Consider the following 13,754-nt stretch of genomic DNA (forward strand, 5'->3'; position numbering starts at 1 on the left):
TTTATTAAAAAAAAACAAAAGCGATTACAATATAGACCAAATTTTTAATCCAGAACCCCCCCCTCGGGCCGAAACCGGTTTGGCTCAGTGGATAGTTATTTATTTGGGTCCTCCCCTGCAGGCTTGGTCGCCCCCAAATGGCCCTCCCCTACTGTTGTTTCTATTTCTTGCTGAGTCTGGTTAATGGTTTATCAATCTTATTTATCTTTTCAAAGAACCAACTCTTGGTTGTATTGACCTTTCATGTTGTTATTTTTAGTCTCCATGTCATTTATTTATTCTCTAGTCTTTATTATTTCCTTCCTTCTATTTACTCTGAGATTCTCTTTTTTTCCTAATTCTTTAAATTGTAGGGTTAAATAGTTTATTATTATTATTATTATTATTATTATTATTATTATTTGTGATAAGCCTGTCATGCTATGAACTTCCCTCTTAGGACTGCTTTTGCTCTGTCCCATAGATTTGGGGTTGTTATGTGTTCATTTTAATTTTTTTCCAGGATTTTTTTTTATTTCTTATTTTATCTCTTTGGTAACCCATTCATTGTTTAATAGCATGCTATTTAGCCTCCATGTATTTGAATGTTTTTGAGTGTTTATATTGAACACAAAACAACCCCAAATCTCTGGAGCACAGTGGAGGCAGTCTTGAGAGGGAAGTTCATAGCATTACAAGCCTACTCCAAAAAACAAGAAAAATTAATATTAAACTCATTAACTCTATAAGTTAAATAATTTATTTCTAATTTCATGCCATTGTGACCTGAGAAGATGCTTGATATGATTTCAATCTTCTTGAACTTCTAGAGCCTTAGTTTGTGTCCTATCATATGGTCTATCTTTGAAAATGTCATATGTACACTTGAGAACAATGTGTATTCTGTAGCTTTGGGGTGAAATATTCTGAAAATATCAATTAATTCCATCTGATCTAGTGTGTCATTTAGGATCAATTTTTCATTGTTGACTTATTTGTCTAGAATATCTATACAGTGATGTCAGTGTGGTGGCAAGGTTTCCTACTATGATTGTATTGTTCTCAACCTCTCCCTTAAAATTCAACATCAGTTTTTTTTAACATATTTGGATGGTCCTATATTTGGCTCATGTATGTTTATCAGGGTTATATACGTTTGTTGTATTGATCCTTTTAGTGTTATGAATTGGTCTTCATTATCTCTTGCTATGGCTGATACTTTGTTGCTGTTGTTGTTGTTTTTAATGACCTTTACTTTGAAGATTATTTTGTCAGATATGAATATTGGTACCCCAGCTTTTTTTCATTTCCATTTGCATAGAAAATTTTATTTCATCCCTTCACTTTCATCCTGTGTGAGATTTTTGTTCTTAGATGCCTCTCTTGTAGACAGTATATAGTTGAGTTCTGTTTTTGTATCCATTCAGCTACCCTATGACTTTTGATTGGAGCATTTAATCTATTTTCATTTAAATTTATTATTGATAGGTACTTATTTATTGCCATTTTAATTATCTGTGCCTAGGTTTCTCTCTCTATTTCTTCTTCTCATTGCAGCTATCCCTTTAGCATTTCTTGCAATGCAGGCTTGGTGGTGATAAATTTGTCTAGTCTTTTTATTTTTATTTTTTGAATAGGAAGCTCTTTATTTCACCATCTACTTTGAATGGTAGCCTTGCTGGATATAGTAATATTGGTTTCAGACACTTGCCGTTCATTACATTGATTACTTCCTGTCATTTTTTTCTGGCATGTGGAGTTTCTGATGAGAATACAGTTGACAGCTTTATGGGAGCTCCTTTGTAGGTAACAAATTCTTTTCTCTTGCTTCCTTTAAGGTTCTCTCTCCATTTTTAATTTTTGGCATATTAATTATGATGTGTCTGGGCATGTGCCTGTTTGATTTCTTCTTGATTGGGACTCTCTGTGTCTCCTGAACTTGTGTTACTTTTTCCTTCACCAGGTTATGGAATTTTTCTGCCATTACTTCTTCAAACAGATTCTTTATCTCTTGCTCACTTTTTTCCCCTTCTGGCACATCTATTCTGTGAATACTAGAGGCCTAATGCACGAAATATGTGCAAGGGGCTCGGCCCTTGTGGTCCCGGTTGACTCAGCCCTCAAGGCCTTGGCTGCATCGCAGCCCCGCCCCCTGCCTACTGGTCATTCCCGAAGGTTGTTCCACCATCTGGTCTAATTAGCATATTAGCTCTTTATTATATAGGATTGTTACGTTTCACCTATATTTCTCTTGATGATGTCTGCATCCTGAGCTTCCTATGCAGTCTGAAGAAGGTATTGCACTCAGAACCAACCATGTACTGATGATAAAAGCCTCTGGTAACAATAAAAGTTGTCCTAAACACACACCAAGAACCTGAGCTTGGCACTTATATCCTTGTATAAAGGATCCTCGGTGAAAAGAAAATCCTTTTTACACAGAATTGTTTGGAAGATGCAACAGATATTATGTGTGAAGCACAATGTGCTGAGTAAACATTAGCTACACATAGACCATCAAATGTTAGACAAATGTAAAATAGTATTATTTTTGTTTTTCTTGGTTGTATCTCACAATTCTTTGAAGAAACCCAAAACTTCCAGGGTGAACTGGGAAAGTTCTAGAAAACCACAGTAGGGCTTATTTAGTCCAGCAACTTGTTTTGAAAGCAGAAATACTGGAAATATTGCATAAAAACCCAGGCTATCTGAATTTCAAGGACGGTTTCTAAACCAGAATGGCTTGGATCAGATTAAACAAGATTCTGAATGTTTGAGTGCAGACGCAAAACCAAACCTCAGCAAACTGAAAAATGACTAACTGAAAACTTTCAAATTATGGGATGGTTTAGGCGCTATGGGCAAATGTCCATTAGCAACTAGGATGCAATTATCAAGCTCATTTTTAGACCATGTCCAAAGGGCCAGTTTTTGTTTTCAGTTGTTCTCTTCTGAAGTGAAATTTCTGCTTGCCTAGGACCTGGCAGCAATAGTAATTAGAACAGCAACTTAGTTTGGTCAGTTTCCTGTTAAAATATTTTTAAAAAGTTATTAATGACATTGGTAATGACTAGTTCGTACTTTCTTTATAATTCTTATCTATTCAAAAGTTATAATAATTAATGGATTAATAATGAATAATTATAATGTATATTTTTGATAATTATAATTATTCTATGAATTAATGAATAATTATAAGAGAATAATAATAATTACATGCAATTATAATTATCTCATAAGAATTTCATTGAGTCCCTTTTATGTACCAGACAATGTTGAGCACTGAGACTAGAAGTCAATAAGATACATGCCCTGGACTTAAGGAGCTTGCACTTTTTTAGGGAGGCAGACAAGTTGGCAGCCAATGGTGACCCAATGGAATGTGTGTGGTCTAGAAGCCACTGAGTATTACTTCTGCCATTATGGGGAGGCCTTTTGTTTAGCATCAGTGATGTGTCACAAACTGTTCAGTGCATGTTCTCTGTGCTGTTCCCAATCTTTGCACTGTAACTCTGTGTGTATTTTTACATATGGGGAAACTGAGGTGTAGAGAAATAAGTGGTGACACTGCCTGCCTGCCTATCAGCATCTCTGGACACAACTGCCTTTCCCTGCCTTCCCCTGCAGGCCTGGTCCCCCCCCAGTTGCATGTGGTTCCAATTGTGTCTGTTTCCAACCTTCCCACGTGCCATGCTTCAAGTGTGTTCTTATGTACCTGTGGCTTCATCTTTTTCTGGAAACCATGAAAAAGCCGACCAGCCCACTTGGAAAACCCATAAAGCACATGGAGAGGGGGATATATTCCTCTTGCACAAAGTGATGCATTTAAATAGACAGAGCACAGTGGGGAGAGTTTCCATTTATTCCTGGTAGGAGAAGTACCAGGTCCTCCAGATTCTATTGTGCATGCAGGGGCCAGCTAGTGCCTTAGCAGCCACCTCTGTCCTGCTCAGAAAGCTCGCAGGAAAGTCACATGTTACACAGTATCATGAATTTTTAATGAATTTGACTTGAAAAGTAGTTTCAGAAGGTGAACAAAATACTAAGTTAATTGAATACTGCTGCTCAGCCTTCCTCTTCCAATGTAGTTTTCAAAAAATATGTCTGAAAATATCAGCTGTCAGATGATGAATATTTTAAAGAAAATTCTATTATGCACCCAAGGTTCACTCAGCTCAGTAATGAGAGTAATGAGGACAGTTACCTTTAGGGAAAGGAAGTGAGATCACTCTTGCCACTTACTGGGGGTGGTTTGACAGGCATCTGCTCTGAGCACAAGGCTATATCTGGGGAAATCACAGCTGCTTGTAGGAGAAACTCCACCTTACAATGGTTGGGAGCTCTATCTGTGGCAGAGAGCTGGCTGCAAACTATTTTTATTCCCTTGGCTGATTGTTGAGGTAGAATCCATCACCTGATGAATATTCAATGGGTGAAGTAGGAAAAAAAAGAACATCTCTGCTCTCTTGCAATGTCTCTCTGGCCTAAACAGAAAGAAAGAAAAAGGCAAGAGAGGAAAAGTGTTACACATCCCCTTTCTCCTCAATATGAATGCTCTCCACAGATGCTGGCAGAGGTCTGACCCTGGGAAAGGCAAAGGCAAAGGAATATGTTTTCAAATTATTTCAGAAAAGTACCAGAGAGAAAAGAGGATAGCCTTGAAGTTAAAGGTATATGAAAAGTGAACCAGTGGATCCATATTTTGTTGCTGCCTCTGATCCATATAGGTTTTTTACTTGAGTTTGGAATGGGGATTTGGGTACTAAATGGAGAAAAAGAACCTAACTGTGCTGCTCCAGGGAAGGCAGCCCTGTCAGAGATCAGCACACTGCTGCACTGCCTGAAGTTGTTAAATAGCACACGATACAGTTTTGCAGAGGAGAAAAATAGAAAATGGTTCTTTTTACATGCACTGTGTTATGAAGACAGTTTTGCTAGTTGTGAAGCTATTGTCAAGCTACAGTTGAAATACTTGATATTTTTTCCCATGCTGTGCCAGCAGGATTTGATGAACAGTGTGGCTGCAGAGTGACTTAACCAATCCTATATAAGAAAAGCCTAATATGCTAAGTGTCCGGCCATTTGGTCATTCGTTCAACCAATCAAAGCATAATATGCTAATGATATGCTAAGGACACTCAACAGCTCGCTATGACGTGCACTGACCACCAGGGGGCAGATGCTCCGACTGGTAGGTTAGCTTGCTGCTGGGTTCTGGCTGATTGAGACTGAGTGAGATGGGCTGGATATGCTCTGGAGCCCTCCTGCGGCCCCTCCCCAGCTGGCCAACCTCCTGTGTCCCTCCCTGGCCCTGATTGTGTACTGGTGAGGTCCCTTGGCCTGTCTTGCACCTTCTCGCAAACCAGGACCCCTCGGGGGATGTCAGAGAGCCGGTTTTGGCCTGATCCCGCAGGCCAGGCTGAGGGACCCCACTGGTGCATGGATTCGTGCACTGGGCCTCTAGTCTTAGATAAAAGGGTGAAGTAGGCACCATCTGCTTCTCTCATCATCCTGCCTGTGCTCCTACTCCCTCCTCACCATGCCAGTTCTCCCCTCCCTTTTGCCTATTCACAGTGCATGGTTTACTGGTTGTCCCTAACCCACCCCCTATTCATTGCAGTTTCACAATTCTATCCAGTGGTGATTTGCTTGTGAGGGTAGTACTAAAAGGAACTGAGAAGTCTGGCACCCATTGTGGATGAGGATAGAACATTCTTGATAATAAAATCAAGCATGGATATGGTACTACTAGATAACTTGTATTTCTTAGGCATATGGTGGATTATTTAATCCCTACCAGAACCCATTCTCTTCATTTTACGAATAAGGTAAATGGGGCTCAGATAGTTTAAGTGGTTTGACCAAAATCACATAGCTTTAAAGAGTGCAGCTGGGGATTGAAACCAGGCCAGTGTAACCCCACAACCTATGCTCCCCTTTTTATATCTTTGGAAGGACAGTAAATAAAGGAAATATATTGGTTTTAGGAATAGGGGACTCTTGCCAGTATCCTTGGAGGTTAGAGGTCCTTTCTGGATTGTTGCTTCCTGATCTTAGGTGATCATAACCTGGCTCCAGACAACAGTGTGTGGAATCTCAGGTGGCCAAGCACACACATGGAACAGTAAAGGGTTAGTGCATGAGGAAGTTCTAGCCTAAAATCCACACTTACTCAGAAATAGGGTTTCAGTGATGATAGTCAGGAGGATTGGGCAGGTCCTGGCTTATAAAAGCTTGGACACACATAATGGATGATGAAAAAAAAAAGCACACAATTGGTCCCAAACTCCAAGGATGGCAATTTAATAATAGAAACATAGAGGTCTACTTTGCACCTAAAAGTACTTTATGCAGTTTTTTCAGCACCATAACAAATTTCTGGGTTTGTGACACAGTGAAATAACTCCTAATGGAAAGGTTGTGTGACTCAACTGTGGACAGAAAAGCAAACTTTTTGCCATCATGATCCCACCCTAACCAGTATCTGTGGTGCAGTTTCCAGAAAGTGGAGCATTCCAGGCCACCTGGGTAGTAATTACCCACATTTATCCAGTAGCAGCTTCATGTAGGCAGCTCACATGGTTCATTTCCACTTGAGACATAAAACAATTCTAAAAAGTAATTATATTTCTTCCACTTTCAGAAGAGGGAGTTGAAACTCTAAAATGCTGACTGATTTGCCAGACAGCACAGAGACTAAACAATGGAACAGGGACTTGGAGTCGGAGCCCATTCCAAAGCCTGCCTTTCTGCTAGTGCTCTGATATCTTTACCCTGCCCGGTGATGCTGCTCTCCAGCATTCTTACCATTTAACCTACAGGTGACAGTGGTACTACCATATCTAGCTCACAGGGCAACTCTCCACTGGTTAAATTTATTTTCATCATAGTCAGGCTTCCCTTAGACCCCTATGTCAGCTGTTCACAGCTGACTGCAGTTTCCATGCCTAAAGACAGTTTTTCCTTTGAGTTCATGCTCCCTGTCTCTGTGCCAAGGGCTTCCATCGTTTTCCAATGCTCCTCTTTTGGGTCCTTTATCCTTTTTCCTAGCCACATCTTAACTATTCCTAGAGGGCCCATCTAGTTCCACAAACCTGACACAGAGGATTTTGCCTGGAACTTAGGTCACACTTTGCCCCTTATCTCCTCATAGGTTGCGGAAAGAGAAATGGCCCTTGGAGTCCAAAGAAGAAAGAGAGAAGAAGAGACAGCACCAGAGTGCTACCTCTAGTTAGCCTGAATTGGAATGGACCTAAGTCAACTAATCATTCTCAAGACATAGGCCTGGCCAAGTATTATTGGGCTTGGGGTGTATTTAATTTGGGGGTGCTTTTAAGATAAAAACTACAACAGTATGACTAGCAAGTAATATTCAGAGCCTGAGAAGAGGCCCATACAGGTGAGGGGCCTTGAAGCTGACGTGCCATTAGCATTACAGCAAATGTGCCCCTCTGCATAGGTTTTAGTGTACTTTTGGTAAGGGGCCACCTAGACATGGGGGGTGGTAAAGGATGACTACTCCTCACACACTTGCTATCAGGTTAGAATTGAACTGTTTCTATACAGATATATAGTAGTCTAATGTTTATCCCAAATATAGAACAGTTCATAAACCTGTTCTACAACTCAGTGAAAACGCATCTCTGGGACTTTCAGAAGTTCCAACCACAAAGGATCTGTCAAAGAAAGCCTTGCACTGAGCAGGCCAGATCCCATATGTCCCTTAGATGCAACTGTACAGTCACACCTGCTAGTCTCTTCACACTTCAAGCAAGAATGAGATGTTTCTAAACAGTTTTTAGTGAATCCACATACTCTGAATACCTTGAATTTCACCAATAAAGGAGAATTTCTAATATTTGTCATGCTATTTAAAAGTCACTAGTTTTACCAATGAAAACCCAAGTCAGTATGCTTATTCACAAAATGTTAGTTTTTAAAATATTTTAAAAATTTGTTTATTGTTATGTAAATTATGATAAAACTAGGGGCCCGGTGCACAAAAATTCATGCATGGGGGGGGGGGGAGTGTGTCCCTCAGCCCAGCCTGCACCCTTTCCAATCTGGGACCCCTCGAGGGTGGTCTGACTGCCCATTTAGGCCTGGTGGGATCAGGCCTAAATGGGCAGTCGGACATCCCTCTCACAATCCAGAACTGCTGGCTCCCAACCACTCGCCTGCCTGCCTGCCTGATTGCCCCTAACCGCTTCTGCCTGCCAGCCTGATCACGCCCCTGCCAGCCTGATCAATGCCTAACTGCTCCCCTGCCAGCCCGATTGCCCCTAACTGCCCTCCCCTGCTATCCCAGTCACCCCTAACTTCCCTCCCCTGCCAGCCTGGTCGCCCCAAACTGCCCACCCCAGCAGGCCTGGTTCCCCCTAACTGCCCTCCCCTGCTGGCCTGGTTGCCCCCAACTGCCCTCCCCTGCAGGCCTGGTAACCCCCAACTGCCCTCCCCTGCAGGTTTGGTCGCCCCCAATGGCCCTCCCCTGCTGGCCTGCTTCCCCCTAACTGCCCTCCCCTGCAGGCCTGGTCACCCCCAACTGCCCTTCCCTGGAGGTCTGGTTGCCCCCAACTGCCCTCCCCTGCTGGCTTGATCACCCACAACTGCCCTCCCCTGCCGGCCATCTTGTGGCGGCCATCTTGTGTCCAATGGGGGTGGCCATCTTTGATCAGATGGGGGCAGCCATCTTGTGTGTTGGAGTGATAGTAAATTTGCATGTTACCTCTTTATTATATAGGATACACATAATATAAAATTACTATCTTAACTATTTTTAAGGCTATTAATTTAGTGGCATTAAGTACATTCACATTCTTGTGCAAATTTCATTATTATCTACCCTGGAACTCTTTTTATTCTGTAAAACTGAAACTTTGTCCCCATTAAACACTAACTACCCCTAGCCACTAGCAACCATCATTCTACTTTTTTTTCTCTATTAATTTGACTACTGTAGGTATCTTATATAAGTGGAATCAAACAGTATTTATCCTTTTGTGACTGGTCTCTTATACTCAGTATAATGTTCTGCAGGTTCATTTCATGTTGCAACTGGGGTCAGAATTTTCTTTTTCTTTTTTTAAGCTTAAATGACATTCCATTATATATATTCTGCTATTCATCCTTCAGTTGGACACTTGAGCTGCCTCTGTCTCTGCTACAGTGAACATGAATGTGAAAATATCTCTTCAAGACCCTACTAACAAATCTTTTGTATATATACCGAGAAGTGGGATAGCTGAATCATATGGTGATTCTAGTTTTAATTTTGTGATGAATTGCTATTCTGTTTTGAAAATGTCAGTTTTTGATGGCAATAATAGCAGAAGAACTCAGTGTGTGGCCCAAATTTCTAGAACAGTGCTTTCACTTTTGTCTTGTCGTGGCATTCTAGAGAGCACATAGGAGCTGAGCTTTCCTAGACTGAAAGCATAAACTCACTGCTTCTGACATAGCATCACAGTGCTACAATGCAGTGCTATACTGTGATATCACAGCTGATAACTCACAGCCATGTGATGTCTTGCATTCTCAAATCAGTTAGGGAGCCCTTTGATGATACAGATCACGTTTAATATTTCTTTTTTCCCCTTGCCTTATGATACCTACTCATTTAAAAGAGGCAGAGAAGTAAGAAAGAGCACTGATTCTGAAAATGAGGATCTTGATTTAATGTTTGATTTTGACTTAACCTTTTGCACTCGGATGTCGAGTGTGACTCGACACGGTTAGCATCGGTAGCAGTAATTCAAAATTACTCTTTGAATGTATCGATAGTTTGAAATATAAAAAAATCCAAATAAATAAGTTTGTATGAAAAGAAACTCCAGTTTTTTATTCTACTGCCACGCTTTGTAAAATTTGGGGTATTTAAAAAATTAAATCCTGAGTAGAATAAAGGAATCGAGAAAAAAGCAAGCGAGTGCAAAGGGTTAATATGTAACCTCAGCCTCTATTCAGTTTCTTCACAGAATAATCTTTGAGCCTCAGCCATTAACCTCCTGAGGCAGCCAGAAACAATGACTGCACCTTGACTAAGGGTACAAGATATGGATTTCTATAAAGTTAAAGATAACCTTTTCATCTCAGTTATGATTCAGCTTCTGGGGCCTAAGGTAGAATAACCCCCTGGCTACTTACCCATGAACCAGACAGAGGGGCACTGGGACAAACCTCAGAGCTGTCCTTGATATCTGAGGAAGTGATTTATAAATTTTTTTGTTAATCCTTATCTGAAGATATTTCTTTTCCATTGCTTTTAGAGAGAGTGGAAGGGAGGGGGAGAGAAAGAGAAATATTAATGTGAGAGAGACACATTTAATCAGTTGCCTCCCGAGATTGGGGGATTGAACCTGCAACCCAGGTATGTGCCCTTGACCAGGAATAAAACCCGAGACTCTTCAGTGGGTGGGCTGACACTCTAACCACTTAGCAACACCAGTTGGGGTTGAATAAATGATTTACTACCTTTACCTCACCTCCACCAATCAGCTCCTAACATGACCCTAAACCCTAATTGATTTCAATCACCACACTGTTGTCCATGTCCATGAGTGTTTTTCTCTTATTTGCTTAATATATCCACCCTCCCAGAGAGGCTCCCCCCCACAATAGCTGTCCACCTGCTATCTATGAGTGTGTCTCTATTTTGCTTATTAGTTCATTTTGTTCATTAGATTCCATGTGTGAGTGAAATCATATGGTACTTGTCTTTCTCTGACTGGCTTAATTCACTTAGCATAAAAAAGCTGTGGTACATTTACACAATGGAATACTACTCAGCCATAAAAACGAAGAAAATTTTAGCCCAGCTGGCATTGCTCAGTGGTTGGGTGTTGACCTATGAATCAGGAAGTCATGGTTCGATTCCCAGACAGGGGACATGACTGGGTTGTGGGTTCAATCCCCAGTGTGTGGCATGCAGGAAGCAACCAATCAGATTCTCTCTCATCATTGATGTTTCTATCTCTACCTCTCCCTTCCTCTCTGAAACCAATAAAAAATATTTTTAAAAAAGAAGGAAATTTTACCCTTTGCAACAGCATGGATGGACCAAGTAATATTTCATTGTATATATGCACCACATCTTCTTTATCATTGATGGGCACTTGGGTTGCCTCCATAAAATGAGTCTTCTTAATCTATAATTTGCATCCAGATAATACTGCCTTCCAGGCACCTGGGACCCATCCTTCCAAGTAACACAAAATGGAAGAAAGTTTGAAGCAGAAGCCACCACCCTTTTTCTTTTTTTTTTTTCCAGTTGCTGCCCTGCTTGGGTGTTTTTTGTATCTTTCCTTTGAACTCATTGATTCAGTCCTCAGCTTCTTCAAGTCTATTGAGGAAACCTTCCAGTGTGCTTTATTGCAGCTATGTCTTTCTTCATTTCCTCTTGATTCTTATTCATGTTGGTGAAGTTCTCATTCAGCTCCTTATAATTCTCAATGAGTTGCGTGTATTTGTCATCCAGACATTTGAGCATCTTTATATTCATTACTCTGAATTCTTTCTCTGACAAATTACTTGCTGCCATTTCATTTAGCTCCTTTTCTGACAATTCCTCCTTTTCTTTCCTTTGGGGTTTGTTTCTTTGTCTCCCCATATGTGCTGTCCCATTGTATTTTTGAAAATGCAATGCAGATTTTTGTAGAGTGGTCCTATGTAGTGAGTGTTTCGTGGGACCCAGTGTTGCAGTCTCTCAGATCTCCTGAGCTGGGTGTTCTAGGAACCCCCCTTACTAGAGTTATTTGTGTTCTTTTGTTATAGTTAGGTCTTGAATGTTCTTGTCCCTTTCATGGATGGAATATCCTCACAGGTTGTCTGACTATGTGACTCACCCCCAACCTGTTGTGCATGCTGTTGTGGATGTGCTCAGAGTCTGACTCCCATGGCAAGGGTCACTGGAGTGGGACTCACTGTGTGTTCCTGTGGCCCATGGTCTTGTGGCTCACTGCAGGGTCTGAGAGCCCCAGGATGGGTCAGCGAGGTCTTGACATCTGCTGCTGAGGTGGTGCAACTCTGGCTGAGGTGGCATGCACTCTGCAGCTCACTGCGCATTTCAAGGTGGTGTCCAACACCAGTCTGGGTGTTGATGAGGCTGGTCTTCTAGCCGTGGCTGCTCTCCCCTTCAAATGGCATGATTTCTGTGCTAGATCCTTGCACCCTGGGTGGTAGTAGGGGCTCCCCATCCAGGAAATTCCTGAGAGATATAACTGTCACACACACACACACACACACACACACACACACACACACACACACGTCCACACATGCCCCTCTCACTCCCTTACTTACTCACACTCTCTCCCTTACTCCCATCCTACCGGCCCCAATGTTTCCTTTGGCTGACTGACTCTGTACTGTGATTATTTTCTTAAATAGTTGCCTAGCCTAGACTAAGCGGCAGATACTCTCTCTTACTTATTTTTTTTTCTTCCTAGTATTTAGCACATGCCTTGCACCTAATAGATACTCAATATTTGTTAATTGAATTAATGGTTGTGACTCTTATCAACAAATAAAACCGCCTTTTTATTTTTTATGGTTTTTTTTGCCTCACCCCAGGATATTTTTCCATTGATTTTTAGATATAGTGGAAGAGAAAGGAAAAGACACAGAGAAATATCGATGTGAGAGAAACACATCGATTGGTTGCCTCCTGCATGCATCCCAACCAGGGCCCGGGCAGGGGAGGAGCCTGCAACCAAAGTACATGTTCTTGACTGGAATTAAACCTGGGACCCTTCAGTATGCAGGCCAACACTCTATCCACTGAGCCAAACCAGCTAAGGCAAAATTGCCTTTTTAACAATCATAAAACACAACATGTATGTGCATGTACCTCCATATCTACAATAAAGATATTGACAGTCTCCAGACACTAGATCCATCATTACTTCTGTCTTTCAGAAGTGGCTATTGAAGGCAACTTCAAGGAACTCCCATGGGCCCTTGCTTCACTTCTTACTCAGGAGAGAGTAGAGAGTAGAGTAAGGCCTTTGCAGTGTTCAGAGGAAAATGAGCTTGCTGTTTTTCACACATATAAAGGCTACTTAAAAGTGGTAAGAAATACATTGATTTCCTGTTTTTTATCTGGTAGTGTGTGGGCTTCCAAACCTTTGTGTCAGCCTAAGATAATCCTGAATTTCCTCAGATGCTTCTTATTTTTTGTGTTTTGTTCTTCTGTAGTGTCATACATGGAGTACATTATGTGTGAGTGGTGCCTGTGATGGTGTAGTGCAGGTCAGTGGAGAATCTTCCATCAGACTCAGATAATAGAGATGAGTGTGCAAAGGCACCTTACTTGACCAGACTTTCTCTAGAGAAATATACCTCTTTGTTAAAATAATATAAACATTAATAATATAATATCAATCCTTAACTAGCTACTGCTGCAAGTTATTCACTTAGAGTGAAGACAATATCTGAGATAAGATTTAAATAAAAAATCTATAATTTTCTTGAGGCTTACTCAAGGGATTTATTTTCTAGACCATTTTTTCTTCTTCTTTGGTTAGAAGCCCCTTGCTGACTTTGTTAGTGTAGATAGCTAAATATTAATAAAAGAAGGAAGCGAAGGAAATTGGATATTATTAAGCCTAATAAAATAGAAAGCCTACTTCACCAGGAACTTACAGGTTCACACACTATCCAGGGCATCCTCTGCCCTCAGGACACAAACTTCCTATATTGGCATACTGGGAGAGGAATAAAAACAGCAAAAAAAATCTTCTGCTGGGTGTGTGCCAAGTAGAAGCCAAGATGGCAACTAT

At 41.1% G+C, this 13,754-nt stretch overlaps 1 long non-coding RNA gene across 1 annotated transcript in view; it reads left to right on the top strand.

Moving 5' to 3' along the window:
• LOC129149035 (uncharacterized) overlaps positions 1-7,182 on the top strand; it is a 50,251-nt gene extending 43,069 nt beyond the window's left edge. Inside the window, exon 3 of the long non-coding RNA XR_008556015.1 lies at positions 7,133-7,182. This is a non-coding gene — a long non-coding RNA (uncharacterized LOC129149035). The remainder of the gene's footprint in view (positions 1-7,132) is intronic.
• The last annotated feature ends 6,572 nt before the right edge of the window (positions 7,183-13,754 follow it).

This window comes from Eptesicus fuscus, chromosome 5 (genome assembly GCF_027574615.1).
Source record: "Eptesicus fuscus isolate TK198812 chromosome 5, DD_ASM_mEF_20220401, whole genome shotgun sequence".
NCBI lineage: Eukaryota > Metazoa > Chordata > Mammalia > Chiroptera > Vespertilionidae > Eptesicus > Eptesicus fuscus.